The 16620-nt window shown below is 38.4% G+C and overlaps 1 pseudogene; it reads left to right on the forward strand.

The window, feature by feature from the left end:
• The first annotated feature begins 12975 nt into the window (after positions 1–12975).
• On the forward strand, positions 12976–13830 carry LOC114043896 (annotated as a pseudogene).
• The last annotated feature ends 2790 nt before the right edge of the window (positions 13831–16620 follow it).

A 16620-nucleotide genomic window follows, 5' to 3' on the forward strand; every position in this document is an offset into this window, starting at 1 on the left:
GCTCTCTTAATTTGTTTATGGTATCACCCTTTATGTGTGTCCACTTTGACCTCATCTTGGTATACAGTGTGAGATATTGGTCTATACTGTTTTCCAGTTTTCCCAGCATTTTTTGTCAGATGAGTTTTTGTTCCAAAAGTTCAGATCTTTGGTTTTATCATATACTAGATTACTATGGTCATTTGCTATAATGCAATTTGTACCTGATATATTCCATTGATCTACCACTCTATTTCTTAGTCAGTGATTGTTTTGATAATTGGCACTTTATAATACAGTTTGAGATCTAGTAGGGGTAAACCACTTTCTTTTGCATTTTTAAATTAATTCCCTTGATATCCTAGAGCTTTTGTTCTTCCAGGTGAATTTTTTTAGCTCTATAAAACAATATTTTAATAGTTTGATTGGTGTGGCACCGAATAAATAGATTAATTTAGGTAGAATTGCCATTTTTATTATATTGGCTCAGCCTCCCCATGAGCAATTAATATTTTTCTTTTTATTTGTGTGAAAAGTGTTTTATAGTTATGTTCATATAGTTCCTGGGTTTGTCTTGGCAGATAGACTCACAAGTATTTTATATTGTCTACAATTATTTTAATTGGAATTTTGCTTTCTATCTCTTGCTGCTGGACTTTGTTGGTAATAGATAGAAGTGCTGATGATTTACATGGGTTTATTTTGTATCCTGCAACTTTGCTAAAGTTGTTAATAATTTCAAGTAGTTTTTTAGTTGATTCTCTAGGATTTTCTAAGCATAACATCATATCATCTGCAATCCTCGTTGCCTATTCTAATCCTTTTAATTTATTTTTCTTCTTTTATTGCTATAGCTAACATTTCTTGTACAATATTAAATAATAGGGGTGATAAAGAACATCCTTGCTTCACCCCTGATTGTACTGAGAAGGCTTCTAGCTTATCCTCATTACAGATAATGCTTGCTGATGGTTTTAGATATTACTCATCATTTTAAGGTAAGCTCCATTTATTCCTATTCTCTCTAGTGTCTTTAATAGAAATGGCTGCTGTATTTTGTCAAAGGTTTTTTCTGCATCTATTGAGATAATCATATGATTTCTATTGGTTTTGTTATTGTTTTGGTCAGTTATGCTGATGGTTTTCCTAATATTGAACCAGCCCTGCATTCCTGGTATAAATCCCACTGGATCATGCCCTATGATCCTTGTGATATATTACTGTAATCTCTTTGCTAATATTTTATTTAAAATTTTTGCATCAATATTCATTAGAGAAATTGGTCTATATTTTTCTTTCTCTGTTTTGGCTCTTCCTGGTTTGGGTATCATATTTGTGTCATAAAAGAAATCTGGTAGGACTGTTTCTTAGCCAATTTTTCCAGATAGTTTAAAGAGTATTGACGTTAATTGCTTTTTAAGTGTTTGGTAGAATTTGCTTGTGAATGCAACTGGTCCTGGGAATTTTTTTCTTAGGAAGTTCATTGGTGGCTTGTTCAATTTCTTTTTCTAAGATTGAGTTATTTAAGTATTTTATTTCTTCTGTTAATCTGGGTAATTTGTGTTTTTGTAGATATCCATCTATTTCATTTAAATTGTCAAATTTATTGGCATATATTTGGGCAAAATAGCTCCTAATAATTGTCTTAATTTCCTCTTCATTAGTGGTGAATTCATCTCTTTCATTTTTGATACTAGTAATTTGGTTTTTCTTCTTTCCTTTTTTTAAATCAAATTATCCAATGGTTTAATCTACTTTATTGGGTTTGTTTTCTTCATAAAATTAGCTTCTAGTTTTATTTATTAGTTCAATGGTTTTCTGGCTTTCAGTTGTATTAATCTCTCTTTTGATTGTCAGAATTTCCCATTTGGTGTTTAACTGGGAAATTTGTTCTTTTTATAGTTTATTTAGTTGCATGTCCAATTAGTTGATCTGCTTTTTCTCTATTTTATTGATGTAAGCAATTAGAGGTATAAATATTCCCCTCAGTACCACTTTGGCTGCATTCCATAAATTTTGGTATGTTGTCTCATTGTTATTTTCTATGATTTGTTCTTTGACTCACTTGTTTTTTAGAATTAGATTATTTAATTTCCAATTAATTTTTAATCTTTCTTTCCATTGGCCATTTTTAATATAATTTTTATTGCATTATGATCTGAAAAGGATGCATTTACTATTTCTGCTTTTCTGCATTTGGTTGTGAGGTTTTTATGTCCTAATACATGGTCAATTTTTGTGTAGGTGTCATGTATTGCTGAGAAAAAGGTATATTGCTTTCTATCCCCATTCAGTTTTCTCCAGAGATCTATCATATCTAACTTTTCCAGAATTTTATTCAACTCTTTAACTTCTTTCTTGTTTTTTGGGGGGGTTTAGATTTATATAGTTCTGGGAGCAGAATGTTGAGTTCCCCCACTAGTATAGTTTTATTATCTATTTCCTCCTGTAACTCATTCAACTTCTTGAAAAATTTATATGCTATACCATTTGGCACATATATGTTTAGTATTGATATGACTTCATTGTCTATGGTATCTTCTAGCAGGATGTGGTTTACTTCCTTATCTCTTTTAATTAGATTTATTTTTGCATTTGCTTTGTCTGAGATCATGATTGCTACCCCTGCTTTCTTTGCTTCAGCTAAAGTATAAAAAATTCTGGTCCAGTCCTTTTTGTGTATCTCTCTGCTTCAAATGTGTTTCTTGTAAACAGCATATTGTAGGATTCTAGTTGTTAATTCATTCTGCTATCTGCTTCTGTTTTATAGGTGAATTCATACTATTCACATTTATAGTTATTATAGCTAACTGTGTATTTCCCTCCTTGCTATTTTTGGCTTGTTTATCCTCCTTTTTCTCGTCCTCTCACTGTTTTCTCTCTTCTCAAATGTTTTACTTCTGATCACTGCCTTTCCCAACATTCCCTCCCTTTTATCAGTCTCCCCTCCTCTTTCCATTATCCCCATCCCTTTTTACTTCCTTACAGGGTAAGAGAGATTTCTATATCCAATTAAGTGTGAGTATCATTCTCTCTTTGAGTCAGTTTTCATGAGAGTAAGACTTAAGCTTTGCCCATCACCACCACCCTCATCTTCTCCTCCATTATAATAGCTCTTTCATGCCTCTTTCATGTGGGATAATTTACCCCATTCAATCTCCCCCTTCTTTCTTCTTCCAGTGCAATTTTCTTTCTTACCCCTTTATTGTGTTTTTTGGGTATCATCCCATCAAAGCCATCTTATATCTACACCTTCTGTCCATATATACTCCTTCAAATTGCTCTTATAGTAATAAAGTTGGGAGTTATGAATATTATCTTGCCATATAGAAATAAAAAGAGTTTAAACTTATTAAATTTCTTATGTTTTCTCTTTCTTGTTTTTTAATTTTTTTATGTTCCCCTTGAGTCTTGTATTTGCAGGTCAAATTTTTATTCAGCTCTGGTCTTTTAATTAGAAATGCTTGAAAGTCTTCTATTTTATTAAATGCCCAATTTTCCCCTGAAAGATTATATTCAGTTTTGCTGGGTAGGTGATTATTGGTTTTAACCCTAACTCCTTTGCCTTTTGGTATATCATATTCCAAGCCCACTGAGTGTTCTTTGATGTGGAAGCTGCCAAATCCTGTGTAATCCTGACTGTAGCTCCACAATATTTGAATTGTTTCTTTTTGACTGCTTGCAATATTTTTTCCCCTTGATCTGTGAGCTTTGGAATTTGGCTATGATGTTCCTGAAAATTTTCATTTGGGGATCTCTTTCAGGAGGTGATTGGTTCATTCTTTCAATTTCTATTTTGCTTTCTGGTTCTAATACATCAGGACAATTTTCTTTTATACTTTCTTGAAAGATGTCTGGGCTTTTGTTTGTTTGTTTGTTTCTTTCTTTCCTTGATCATGGCTTTCAGGTAGTCCAATAATTCTTATATCATCTCTCCTATATCTATTTGCTAGGTCAGTAGTTTTTCCAATGAGATATTCCACATTTTCTTCCATTTTTTTTTACTTTTTTATTTTGTTTTATTGTATCTTGATATCTCATAGAGTCATTTGTTTCTACCTGTTCAATTCTATTTTTTAAGGAATTATTTTCTTCAGTGAGCTTTTGTACTTCCTTCTCCACTTGACCAGTTCTATTTTTTAGGGAGTTATTTTCCTCAGTAAATTTTTGTATATCTTTTCCCATGTTATTGATTCTTTTGTCATGATTCTCTTGGTTTACTCTCATTTCTTTTTCCCAATTTTTCTTCTACTTCTCTAACTTGCTTTTTAAAATACCTTTAAGCTCTTCCAGGAATTCTTTTTGAGCCTGAGACCAAGTTATATTTTCCTTTGAGGCTGCACATGTAGCCATTTTGACACAATTGTCCTCTTCTAAGTTTAAGCATTGATCCTCCCTATCACCATAGTAACTTTCTATAGTCAAGCTCTGTTTTTTTGTTTCTTTGTTTTATTGCTTATTTTTCTGCCTTTTTTTTGTGACTTAGTGTTTTTATGTGAGAGTTGGGCTCTGGTTGTGTATTGTCCCAAGTTTTTTGTGGTCTTCTGGCTTTCACTGGGCTTCAAGGCATACTTAGTATCTTGCTTTCTCTGGAAGGTAGGCTTCCCTTCTGGCTTGTACTAGGGGGTGGTGCCTCCCAGTTGGCTTCTCATGGGTGTAGGGTTTAGCTGCTCCCAAAGGTGGAGCCCTGTTGTTAGGCTGTTATAGAAACAGGGTTTCTCTGCTGGTGGGCCCTAGGGGTGGGGTCTTACTGTTGGCTACCCCCAAGGTGGGACTTCACTACTGGTCAGCAATGAGATCAAGGTCTAGTTGGTGGCTTGTGTGGGGGTGGAGTGGCTGGGGTGGGGCCTTGCTGTTCCATATAGACTGCTCATTTGCCTGGGGGTCTACTGGCTTGCAGAAGGGCAGGGCTTGGCTGGTGGATTGGGCCAGGCTTGGAGCCTTGCTGCTGCCGGCCCCCTGCTGTGAGGCTGGCTGCTGCTGCTCTCCGACATTGCTCCCCTCCCACCCCAGTGAGACAGACCTTTCCTCTCTGGCTGGTTAGCTGCCTCCCTGCTCCTAGATCAATTCTGAGATGGTTTTCTAGTTACTTGGAGGGGAATTTGGGAGGGCTTCAGAGGGTTCCTTCCTTATTCCACTATCTTGGCACCAGAAGTGTATCACTTCTATTTCAAAAGATTTCAGGAAAGGAGATATCTCAATCTGGAGTTAAGAAGACTTGAGTTCAAATCCAGATTCAAACACTTACTATTTGTATGACCCTAGGCAAGTCACTTAACCACTGCTTGCCTTGGTTTCTTCATCTGTAAAACTGGAATAATAATAGCCCCTGTGTCCCAGGGATATGTGATGGTAAAATACAGTATTTGTGAGGTGTTATCTAGGTGCTAGTTCATTGTTCTCATTATTAGAAATAATAATTCTCATTTCTGTTGAGGTTTACAAAGCACTTGTCTTATAATAACTCTGTGAGGAATGGTATTACTATGATTATTCTCATTTTACCAATAGCTATCATAGTAACATGTATTTTTACAAGGCTTTAAGATTTACAAAGTTCTTCACATATATTATCTCATTTGATCCTCACAACAGCCCTGGATAGTAGGTACTGGTATTATTCACATTTTATAATTCAGGAAACTGAGGCAGACCACAGTTAAATGACTCACCCACGGCCATATAGCTTGTATCTGAGGATTCAAATTCAGAACTTCCTGACTTCAAGACTCATGTTCTATCCACTACAGATAAAGGAACTAAGCCTAGACTCAGAAAGATGAAGAGGTTTATCCATGGTACCATCTCCAGTAACTATTCAATATTAGAGCCCTCATTCTGATTCTTCGTTCTTTTCTTCCACCACACTTCCATATTTACCACTGACCTTGTAATAATAGTTGACCTTATTGTAATAGTCCTAAAGTACTTTACATACATTGTTTCACTTGATCTTCCCAACAATCCTTTTAGTTAGGCATTACAGTTATCATTTTTCTCACTTTACAGATAAAGAAACAGTTTCAGGGACTCAGAGTCATGGCTACTAAGCACCAGAGGCCATACTTCTGACTCCAAGACCAGCAGTATTTCTACTATGTTGCACTGCAGGGGACCACAGAGGCATCTAGTCCATCTAGTCCATCTCCGTCATTTTACAGATGAGGAAACTGAGGTCCACGGAGACTAGAGGGAAATTAGATTGGGGGGAAGGGAGAGAGATACTGGTTAAGCCAGCATGGCAGTGATTAAACCATATCTCTAAAACAAAAGTTGTTCTGTTAACATTTATCACTCTCTATAGGAATCCCCATAATCTGGTAGAAAATCTAATTTTGGATAATAATTTAACTGAACTTTTAAAATTTCTATTTTCAGTAGGGAAATCAGAAATATAGACATGCTTCAAACATTGCCTCATCTAGGAAAAATGGAAGTGAGAGCTCGCTGGAAATCTCAGAGCCATATGTTCTGCATACTGGGAAAGCTTTTGTTAGATTAAGGGAGGAAACCATAAGCCTTGAACAGCTTCTGAAGACATTCATTAGAACATAAGACAAAGAATTTTTATGAAAGAAAATGCTTTTGAAAAGAATTTAAATGTGACATCCACATGGGTGTACTTTTCTAAACTGCCAAGGATGCTGAAAGTAATCAGCATGGAAAATAAAAAAAAAAAAAAAACAGACTTGAATAATTACAGGCAGCATCATAAATTTGGATGACTTCATTATTTTACTTATCAGAACATCCATGAGAAATAACAGTGGCAGATCTGACTTTGGTCATATCAGTACATGAAGAATGTGGAAACAGGAATGCAAAGCTGCGAGCTCCATGACATTTCAAGAAAGAAGAGAGAATTCAGCATATGCCTGTGTCCATCCATAGGAATTTGAGTCTACTTATCATCCTGCTAGTTCTTTAGAAAATTCCTTGAAATGAATTAGCCTGTTATCCCATAGGATAACTTAGTTATGGAAACTTCAAAAATCTAATTAAATTCCTGATGAATATTATTCAGGATATAAACATTTTGTACATTGAAAAGACAATGGCGATTCTCTAGCGTTCCAGGGGTGGGGAACTTGCAGCCTCTAGGCCACATGTGGCCTTCTAGGTCCTGAAGTGTGGCCCTTTGACTGAATCCAAACTTCACAGAACAAATCTTTGAGGACCTAGAAGGCCACATGTGGTCTGGAGGCTGCAGGTTCCCCATCCCTGCCCCAGACCTTGTATAATATGGCAATGGTATTTATTTTGTTTTGTGTTTTGTTTTGTTTGGGCCAGGACAAAGATTTTATTGGTAAAGGAATTCTGAGGAAACTCCCTCAAACAAGGTAGATCTACACCCTCTCTGGAATTTCTAGTTTAGGCATTTGCCTTGGGAGTATGGTGAATTTAAGTGATGTGCCCAGGGTCACACAGACTATGCATGTGTAGAATAGGAAATCTGAATCTGATTATTCCTCACTCCGAGGCCAGTTCTTTCTCTACTACAGCACACAACTTCAGAAGAATAGCTGTTATCTCTTAAATATGAAAAAACACGGGAACAGAATCTGCCAAAGTACTCCTCTGAGGCATGCTTCATGGCCTCATGAAAGCATTCTTGGGTTTTCCAAGGCTATGCCAGTGGAATACAATATCTAGCAGATTCTCCTAAGCTGGAGAGGTATCAGTGGTGGATTCAGGGATGTCCAATGTGTCTTCTATCCAAGAATTTGGTTAGCTAAATTCAGAAAGTTTTTATCCATAGAGGGGGCTGATATTTTTTCCTGGTTCCAACAACTCACCAAGATCCTCTACTAGGGTGCAGAGGGCCTGTGTTCTCTATCAGCAAAGACTCATCCTCCCTGAGCATGGCTACTTGAAGTCCGTATAAAACCAAAAGAATCAGGGTTCCTCCAGTCACTCTCTTTTCATCTGAAGGCCTCGCCATTAGATCTCGATATTGATCTCAGTATTGATCTCGGTTGACAGTCCCAATGTGACAAGTTCATTTTATTGCCATAATTGATTCCTGGTTGAGTCGTTAGTTCCCTTTCGTTCTCTGGAGGGGTAAAGTCTTTTTCTATTTCACTCCCTGGTATGTTTCTCTGTATTAGAGTGAAAATTGTATTATTATGATCACCTCCCCATTGATTTGTCTGATTTTCAATTGTATTGGACAGTATTTCCCTTTAGAATATTCTTATTCTGGATGACAAAATCCATATATGCATACTAAAGGAACCTCCCCACCCTTTTAATTTATATTAATTTGACAAATAGTACTAATTCTATCAATTTTGTGGAAGTCTTTGTTTTAGGCACTGAAGACATATATATGTATATATAATATGCATATGTATTAACATTATTAAAGATAGGAAATATACAACAAATAAATTTCTACAAAGTAGAATGCATTAAGGGCAAAGAAGAAATCAAGACAAGGTGCTATCAGAAAATTGGAGAAGACAGGTCATTTTCAGCAGGGATTAGAGTAGAGTGGTATGTCTTGGGAATCAAGGTACCATCTGAGCTGTACCTTGAAAGAAGAGAAGGATTTTGATGAGAATAGTATAAAAGGATGGAGAAAGGTAGGTTTGAGTCAAATTGGAGAAAGTCTTACATGTTAGACTGTTTGTATTTTATCCTATAGGCAACAGGGAACCACTGAATGTTTTAAGCAGGAGAATGGTGTTGTCAGAGCTGTGCATTATTAGGAAGTCATTTTTGGCAGGGGCAAGAAGAATGGATTGGAGAGGGCAATAGGTGAACCAAAGGGATCAATCAGAGAGATTTTACAATAATTCAGGCAAAAAATGATGAGGGCCTGAATTAGGAGAGTGGCAGGATGAGTGTCAAGGAGTTGGATGTAAGAAATATTGTGTAGGCAAAATGAATAGGAATTAGAAAATTTTAGAATGGGAGAATGTGGGAAAAAGATGAGTCAAAGATGACTAGACCTGGACAACTAGGAGGATCAATAGACATAGGAAAGCTGATGGGGCTGGGCACTTCTCAGGGGGAATGTAAGTTTAGTTTTGGACATGCTAGATTTGAGGTTATGGTAAGACATTACCCCATACCCTCCATTTATGGAACAGGAGAAAGATAAATCAGGGAAGAAGACTGAAAAGGAATAATAAGCCAGTAGGAGAGTCAGGAGAAATCAGTGTCATAGAAACTAATGAAATGTCTCAAGGGGGAGGAATCTATATGTATTCCAAAGAATAACGATGTGGATACGTAGGTTTTGTCAGGTGAGAGATCATCCTCTAAGGGTCAGAGGAAAAGTAAACAAGTAGTGTTGGTTGGTGGCTCTCTTGCTAAGGTAGGATGATTTGTTGATCTGAAAAACTACTATAGAGATCTTCAGTCTTCACAGAGAAGAACCTGCTAAGATTTCTCAAACTGGATGAACTACTGTCAGCTTCTGGATAAGTGATACAGACAGAAGGAAACTAGAAAGCACTGGGTTTTTTAAAATTAATTAATTATTAGTTTTCAACATTCACTTTTATAAGATTTTGAGTTCTAAATTTTTCCTTCTTCCCCTCTCCCCTCTCCAAGACGGCATGAAATCTGATATAGGCTCTACATGTAGAGTCATATTAAACATATTTCCACATTAGTCATATTGTGAAAGTAGAGTCAGAACAAAAGGGAAAACCACAAGAAAGTAAAAAAAAAAGTAGGATACTTTGATCTGCATTCAGACTCCAAAGTTCTTTCTCTGGATATGGATAGCATTTTCCATGAGTCTTTTGGAATTGTCTTGGATCATTGCATTGCTGAGAAGAGCTAAGTCTATCAAAGTTGGTCATAAATGTTGCTGTTACTGTGTGCAATGTTCTCTTGGTTCTGCTCACTTCACTCAGCATCAGTTCGTGTAAGTCTTTCCAAGTTTTTCTGAAATCCACCTGCTCATTATTTCTTATAGAACAATAGTATTCCATTACATTCATATACCACAACCTGTTCAACCATTCCCCAATTGATGGGCATCCCCTCAATTTCCAATTCTTTGCCACCACAAAAAGAACTGTTATAAATATTTTAATACATGTGGGTCCTTTCCACTTTTTTATGATCTCTTTGGGATACAAACCTAGGAGTGGTATCGCTGGATCAAAGGGTATGCAGTTTTATAGCCCTTTGGACATAGTTCCAAATTGCTCTCCAGAATGGCTGGATCAGTTCAGAACTCCACCAACAATGCATTAATGTTCCAATTTCCCCACATCTTCTCCAACATTTATCATTTTCCTGTTTTGTCACGTTAGCCAATCTGACAGCTGCAATGCGGTACCTCAGAGTTTTTAAAAATTTGCATTTCTCTAGAAAGCATTGTTAACTATTACAAAATATTGAGCAAAAAAACCTAAGCCTTCAGGGGGTTTAAGCAGTGTTTTTATTATTGCTGCAGTTCAAGAAGAGATAAGCACATTTGGGAAAGAATGATTGTATTTTAAAGCGGGGTTCCTGGCCAGAGATAGAGTCTTGCTTAGAAAAGAATTGAAAATATGTTGGCTAGACCAGATCTATTGGCCCAGGCGCCTCATTCTTTAGGAGGGATACGATGACCTTAAAGAGGAAACAGAAGCGGTGGGAGCAGTCGCAATGGCAAGAAGCAGTAACAAGGTGTAACTACGAAGAATGCCAGCAGCAGCAGAGCAGCAGACGGCAGTGGTAATAATGGGGTGCAGCAGCAGAGGAAGCCGAGCAGCGAGTTTCCGAGGCTCGGCAGCGGCAGAAATAGAGTGGAACAGCAGCTGCGAAGGAGTTCATTAATCAGACCAAGATGCTGCTGGGGGCAAAGCCAAGAAGTTGCAAGGCACATTTAGTTGCCTGGAGCTAGAACTGTCAGGAGTCTGAATGAAGTCTGGTAGCCACAAAATAAGGCAAGTGGAACTGAAACCTAAACCCTATTGTGAGAGTTTTCTAGGGATTTACTTAGGGAAGATGCCTTAAACCCTTTTGCTGGCATCTTGTACTTATCTTTGAATGGGTAGAGAATGAGCCTATTTCCTTGACTTTTACTCATTATTTACTTTGCCATTTTGTACCAATTAAATGTTTTGTTATTTGATTTGTGGCCCTGGGCAAGTCAGGTAGCCTCAGCTTCAGTTTCCTTGTCTATAAAGTGAGGTGAATGTAAGCACCGATGCAGAGGGTTATTGTGAGAATCAAATGACATCAAATAGGGCAATCTACGTAAAGCACTTAGCACACCCTAAAACCGGACCCCAACAAGACCCTGCCACCTCCCTCCCTGCTTTGATTGGCCCCACCCTAGGGCTTTTTTTTGTTGTAGTTGTTAGCCTCGACCCTTCTCCAATATCAATGTCCAGGCAGCTGGCTCCTGGGAAGACTCTTCCATCCATGTTCCCTGCCTATCTTTGTCCCTGCCCCAAAGTCTTCTCCCAAACATGGCCCAAGCTGGTCATGTCATCACAAGACCTCGCCACTTGCTTCCTGGCTTCCTTGTCCACTGCCCCAAAGTATTTTCCAGGATGTGTCTGCCCCAAACAAGACCCTGTCACCCTCCTGCTGTCTGTGAGCTCCTCTCAAGGAACTCTGCAATCACTGAGTCTGCCTAAATGGATTTCTTAATGGTTAGCAAACTCTCATTCCCTTTTGTTCTCCCCATTTCAGTGACTCTAAACCTCTTGCTGCTGAAGAACAAACCATATTCCTCATCCCAAATTCCATCATGTGTGGGACGGCGATTCTAACACACTTAAACTCAGAGACTTCTCAGGGAAGCAAAAATTACTCTTTATTACAATCTCGCGAGAAGGGGCGTCTACTCCTCCAGTACACTACCAGCAGGAGAGAGGGGAGGCACAGAGGACAAAGCAAGATTATACATCTTAACGCAAATAAGAAACTCCCACCGCGCCAATATCCCTTACTCCCATTCGCTGGGAGGTGGGCTTACGTTCTAGGTGCGAAAATCTTTCCCATTCCCAAAGAACAAGGAAACAGGGTATAGCCAATCCAAACATACATGTCTTTATTTAGTATACCTAATGCTGAGGGGTTTAGGACCGAATTCCTATAGGTTTAAGTAATTTAAACTTATGGCCTGTTGGTTCTCTCAGAGCCCATCTCTAGTTTCCAGACAGTCTTTTCATCACCACCCTAAGAAATCTTCACAGAGGTCATATCTCATTCAATCACTTATTCCTGTCCTCCTCAATTCTACCCCCCACAATAGTATAAGTGTCACTCAAGGATTTGTCCTAGGCCTTCTCTTTTTCTCTTCATACTATTTTACTTGTTGATTTTATCAATTCCCATGAATTTAATTATCATCTCTATGAAGAGGATTCTTAGATTTATATATCCAAGCCTCGTCTCTGTCCTAAACTCCAGTCTTGCCTTTTGGCCCGCTGCCTTTTTGGTATTTCGAAAAGCTGTCCCAAAGGTATCTCAAACTCTACACATTCAAAACAGAACTCATTATCTTTCCCTTGCTGCCCAACCCAATCTCTCCTTTTTCTTATTTTCGCTAGTACTTCTAGGGGCACAACAATCTTCCCAGTTACCTAGTTTCACAAAATAGATATTATTCTTAACTTTCACTTACCTCACATAACCAATCCATTACTGAACCTCATTTCTATCTTTACAAGATCTACTGTAGACATCCTCTTCTCTCCACTCACACATTAGTGCCAGACATCACTCAGGTTGTCCCCTCATCATCTCTCACCGGGATTACTGCAGTTGCTTTCCACATGGTCTTTCTGCCTCAAGTACCTTCCCCACTGTTCTTTATCCAGTTGCCAAAAGGATTTTCCTAAAGATGTAAATTGCATGTGCCATTCCTCTGATTAACTCCAGTGGCTTCATATTACTTCCAGAATCACACACAAAGTCCTCTGCTTGATTGGAACCAGAGCTGAGGCGACCCCCCTCAGCAGATCATGCCCAGGGTTCCTGTGGCAGGGGCTGCGGGGGCGGGGGGGGAGTGACTGGGTGGTGCCGGCACAAGGGACGATGCCATTTGCAGTTACAACCTAGGGATCACAACAAATACAACCGCCACAGAAGCATTATGGCATTACTTCTCCCATCAGTTTAGCAGCCTGCAAAGAGACAGACTGTATACTCTCATAGAAACGAATTGAAACCCTAAAGCCCTTTGGGGTTTTTGAAGAAGAGGAACTGCAGCGAGGAATCTTCCAGTCTGTAACTGAAAATGTTGGAGGAAAAATTTTTACACTTGGATCCTACAGATTAGGAGTTCATACAAAAGGTGCTGATATTGATGCATTGCGTGGGGCACCAAGACATGTTGACCAAAGTGACTTTTTTACCTCATTCTATGAAAAATTGAAGCTACAGGAAGAAATAAAAGATTTAAGGACTGTTGAAGAAGCATTTATACCAGTTATCAAGCTATGTTTTGATGGTATAGAGATTGATATTTTGTTTGCGAGATTAGCACTGCAGATTATTCCTAAAGATTTGGACCTACGTGATGACAGTCTACTAAAAAATTTAGATATTAGATGCATAAGAAGTCTTAATGGTTGCAGGGTAACTGATGGAATTTTACATCTAGTACCAAACATTGACAACTTCAGGTTAACTCTGAGAGTTATCAAACTTTGGGCCAAATGCCACAACATCAATTTCAATATATTAGGTTTCCTCAGTGGTGTTTCCTGGGCTATGCTAGCAGCAAGAACTTGTCAGCTTTATGCAAATGCAATAGCATCAACTCCTGTACATAAATTTTTCTTGGTATTTTCTAAATGGGAATGACCAAATCCAGTGCTATTGAAACAACCTGAAGAATGCAATCTTAATTTGCCTGTATGGGACCCAAGGGTAAACCCCAGTGATAAGTACCATCTTATGCCTATAATTATACCAGCATACCCACAACAGAATTCTACATACAATGTGTCCATGGTGGTTGAGGATGGTCACGGTTGAGGAATTTAAACAAAGTCTTGCTATCACAGATGAAATTTTGCTGAGTAAGGCAGAGTGGTCGAAACGTTTTGAAGCTCCCAACTTCTTTCAAAAGTACAAGCATTATATTGTATTTCTAGCAAGTGCACCAACAGATAAGCAGCGACTAGAATGGGTAGGCTTGGTGAAATCAAAAATCCGAATCCTGGTTGGAAGTTTGGAGAAGAATGAATTAATTACACTGGCTCAATGACTAATCCTCAGTCATTTCCAGAACCCAAGGAAAATCCTGACAAGGAAGAATTTTGTACAATGTGGGTGATTGGATTAGTGTTTAAAAAAACAAAACTCTGAAAACCTTAGTGTTGACCTTACATACGACATTCAGTCTTTCACAGATAGTTTATAGGCAAGCAATAAATAGCAAGATGTCTAAGATGGATATGAAAATTGCTGCAATGCATGTAAAAAGAAGGCAACTTCATCAACTCCTACCTAATTATGTGAAAAAGCATTCATCAGAAGTTTGATTGACAGCTCTGAATGATAGCAGCCTAGACTTGTCTATGGATAGTGACAACAGCATGTCTGTGCCTTCTCCTACCAGTGCTATGAAGACCAGTCCACTGAATAGTTCTGGCAGCTCTCAGGGCAGAAACAGCCCTGCTCCAGCTGTAACAGCAGCATCTGTGACTAACATCCAGGCAACTGAGGTTTCTGTGCCACAAGTAAATTCCAGTGAAAGCTCAGGGGGTATTTCAAGTGAAAGCATTCCTCAAACTGCCACACAGCCAGCCATTTCTTCACCACCAAAGCCTATGGTCCCCAGAGTTGTTTCCTCAACATGTCTTGTAAACCAACCACCAAGACCTTCAGGAAACACGACAACAAAAGTACCTAATCCTATCATAGGAGTCAAAAGGACATCTTCAACACATAAAGAAGGGAGTCCCAAGAAAGCCCAAAACAGAAGAGCAGGATGAGACAAGCGAAGATGCCAACTGTTTTGATTTGATTGAATATGATAAACAGGAAACTAAGAAAACATCCAGTACAGACCTTTCAGATATCCCTGCTCTCCCTGCAAATCCTATTCCTGTTATCAAGAATTCAATAAAACTGAGATTGAACCAGTAAAAACAACCTCAGGGGTCCATAAACAATATCTGCCAACTCAACCTGTTGTCTTCTAATGCTAAAAAGGAGAACGGAGGGTGCAAGACTAGACATGACTGAAAATGGATTTAGGTTTATTTGGTGAACTTCCCTTACTGAGCTAATCAGCACTTGATCAGAAGTCCAGAAAAATGCTTAGAGTTCTTTGTAGCATTAATTCTGGCTGCACTCAAGGTGGCAATAAATGATCACCAGCTCCAAGCAGTAATTGTCATATGAAAGGATAAATCACTAAATATACAAACTTGTAGAACAAGCCCTGGAAATCTAAACTGTTAGAGCACTTAAATGTTTCATTTAAACAAAAACTGTTTACTTAAAAAGGCATTGAGCAATCCTTTGCACATACTTTTGCTTATTTTACTCTTACTGAAAACAAACAGTACAAGGAAAAAAAGTCCTCTACTCAACGTTTACAGCTCCTCATAATCTGGCCCTTTCCTCCTCTTTCGTTTTCTTGTCTTCCATGTTCTCTAGGACCCAGTTATACTGGCCCACTAGCTGTTCCTTGCTCACAACACTCTTGGTGCCTTCGCAATTGTTCTCCCTCATGCCTTGAATGCTTTCCCTCCTCACCTTCACCTCTTAGTTCAAAGTGGAGCTTTCTTCAAGCCTCAGATCAAATCCTACCTTTTACAGGAGGCCTCATTCTCTTAGCTGCTAGTGGCTTCCCCATGGGATTAACTTCCATCTACTCTGTATGTATCTTGTATGTTCCTAATAATAATTATTTACATGTTGTTTTCCCCAATAGAATGTGAGCTCCTTCAAGGCAGGGACTGTTTTTGCCTTCCTTTGTATGCCTAGCACTTAGCACAATGCCTAGCATATAGTAAGTGCTTAATAAATGTTTATTGATTGAGTGCATATAAAAATGTTACTGTTATTATTTGATTCTAGAATTGAATTGCATGTTATAGATTGGTCAAAGTCCTATAAAAGATTGGAGGGGGACAGACTCAAGGTATATATGGAGAGGTTAGCCTTGACCAGGAGACTGAGACTAGAGGGGAGACTGAAAGGATGGATCAAAGACTCAAAAAGCATTGATTAAATGCCTCCTATGTGCCAGGCACTGTGCTAAACACTGAAAGATAAAAAAGACAAAAGACAGTCCCATTCAAGGAGAGACTCACAATCTAATGGAGGAGACAACATGAAAATACAAACAAGGCATATACCTATCTTGTTTGTTGTTTTCATGTTGTCTTTTCACATTCACATCATATCTTTATATCTATCTTGTTGAATACACACACACAATGTATATATTCATATGTACGCCAGATAAATTGGAGATAATTGATAGAGGCAAGGTACTACTAGCATGTGAGGCATAGATGAATGGTCAATCTGTACATTAGGAAGATTGCTTTGACAGCTGAGTGGAGGATGGGCTGGAGAAGGGGAAAGACTTGTGGGTGGCAGACCCACAGAGATGGATAATCCAGGGATGAGGGGATGTGAGCTTGCAGGGGCTAAGGCCTTTCAGTTGGTGTTATCTTTAGGCTCTATGAGCGTAGTCTAGATGTGGGATATGAGTTA

This window comes from Vombatus ursinus, unplaced genomic scaffold (assembly GCF_900497805.2).
Source record: "Vombatus ursinus unplaced genomic scaffold, bare-nosed wombat genome assembly UNPS02014770.1, whole genome shotgun sequence".
Taxonomy (NCBI): Eukaryota; Metazoa; Chordata; class Mammalia; order Diprotodontia; family Vombatidae; genus Vombatus; species Vombatus ursinus.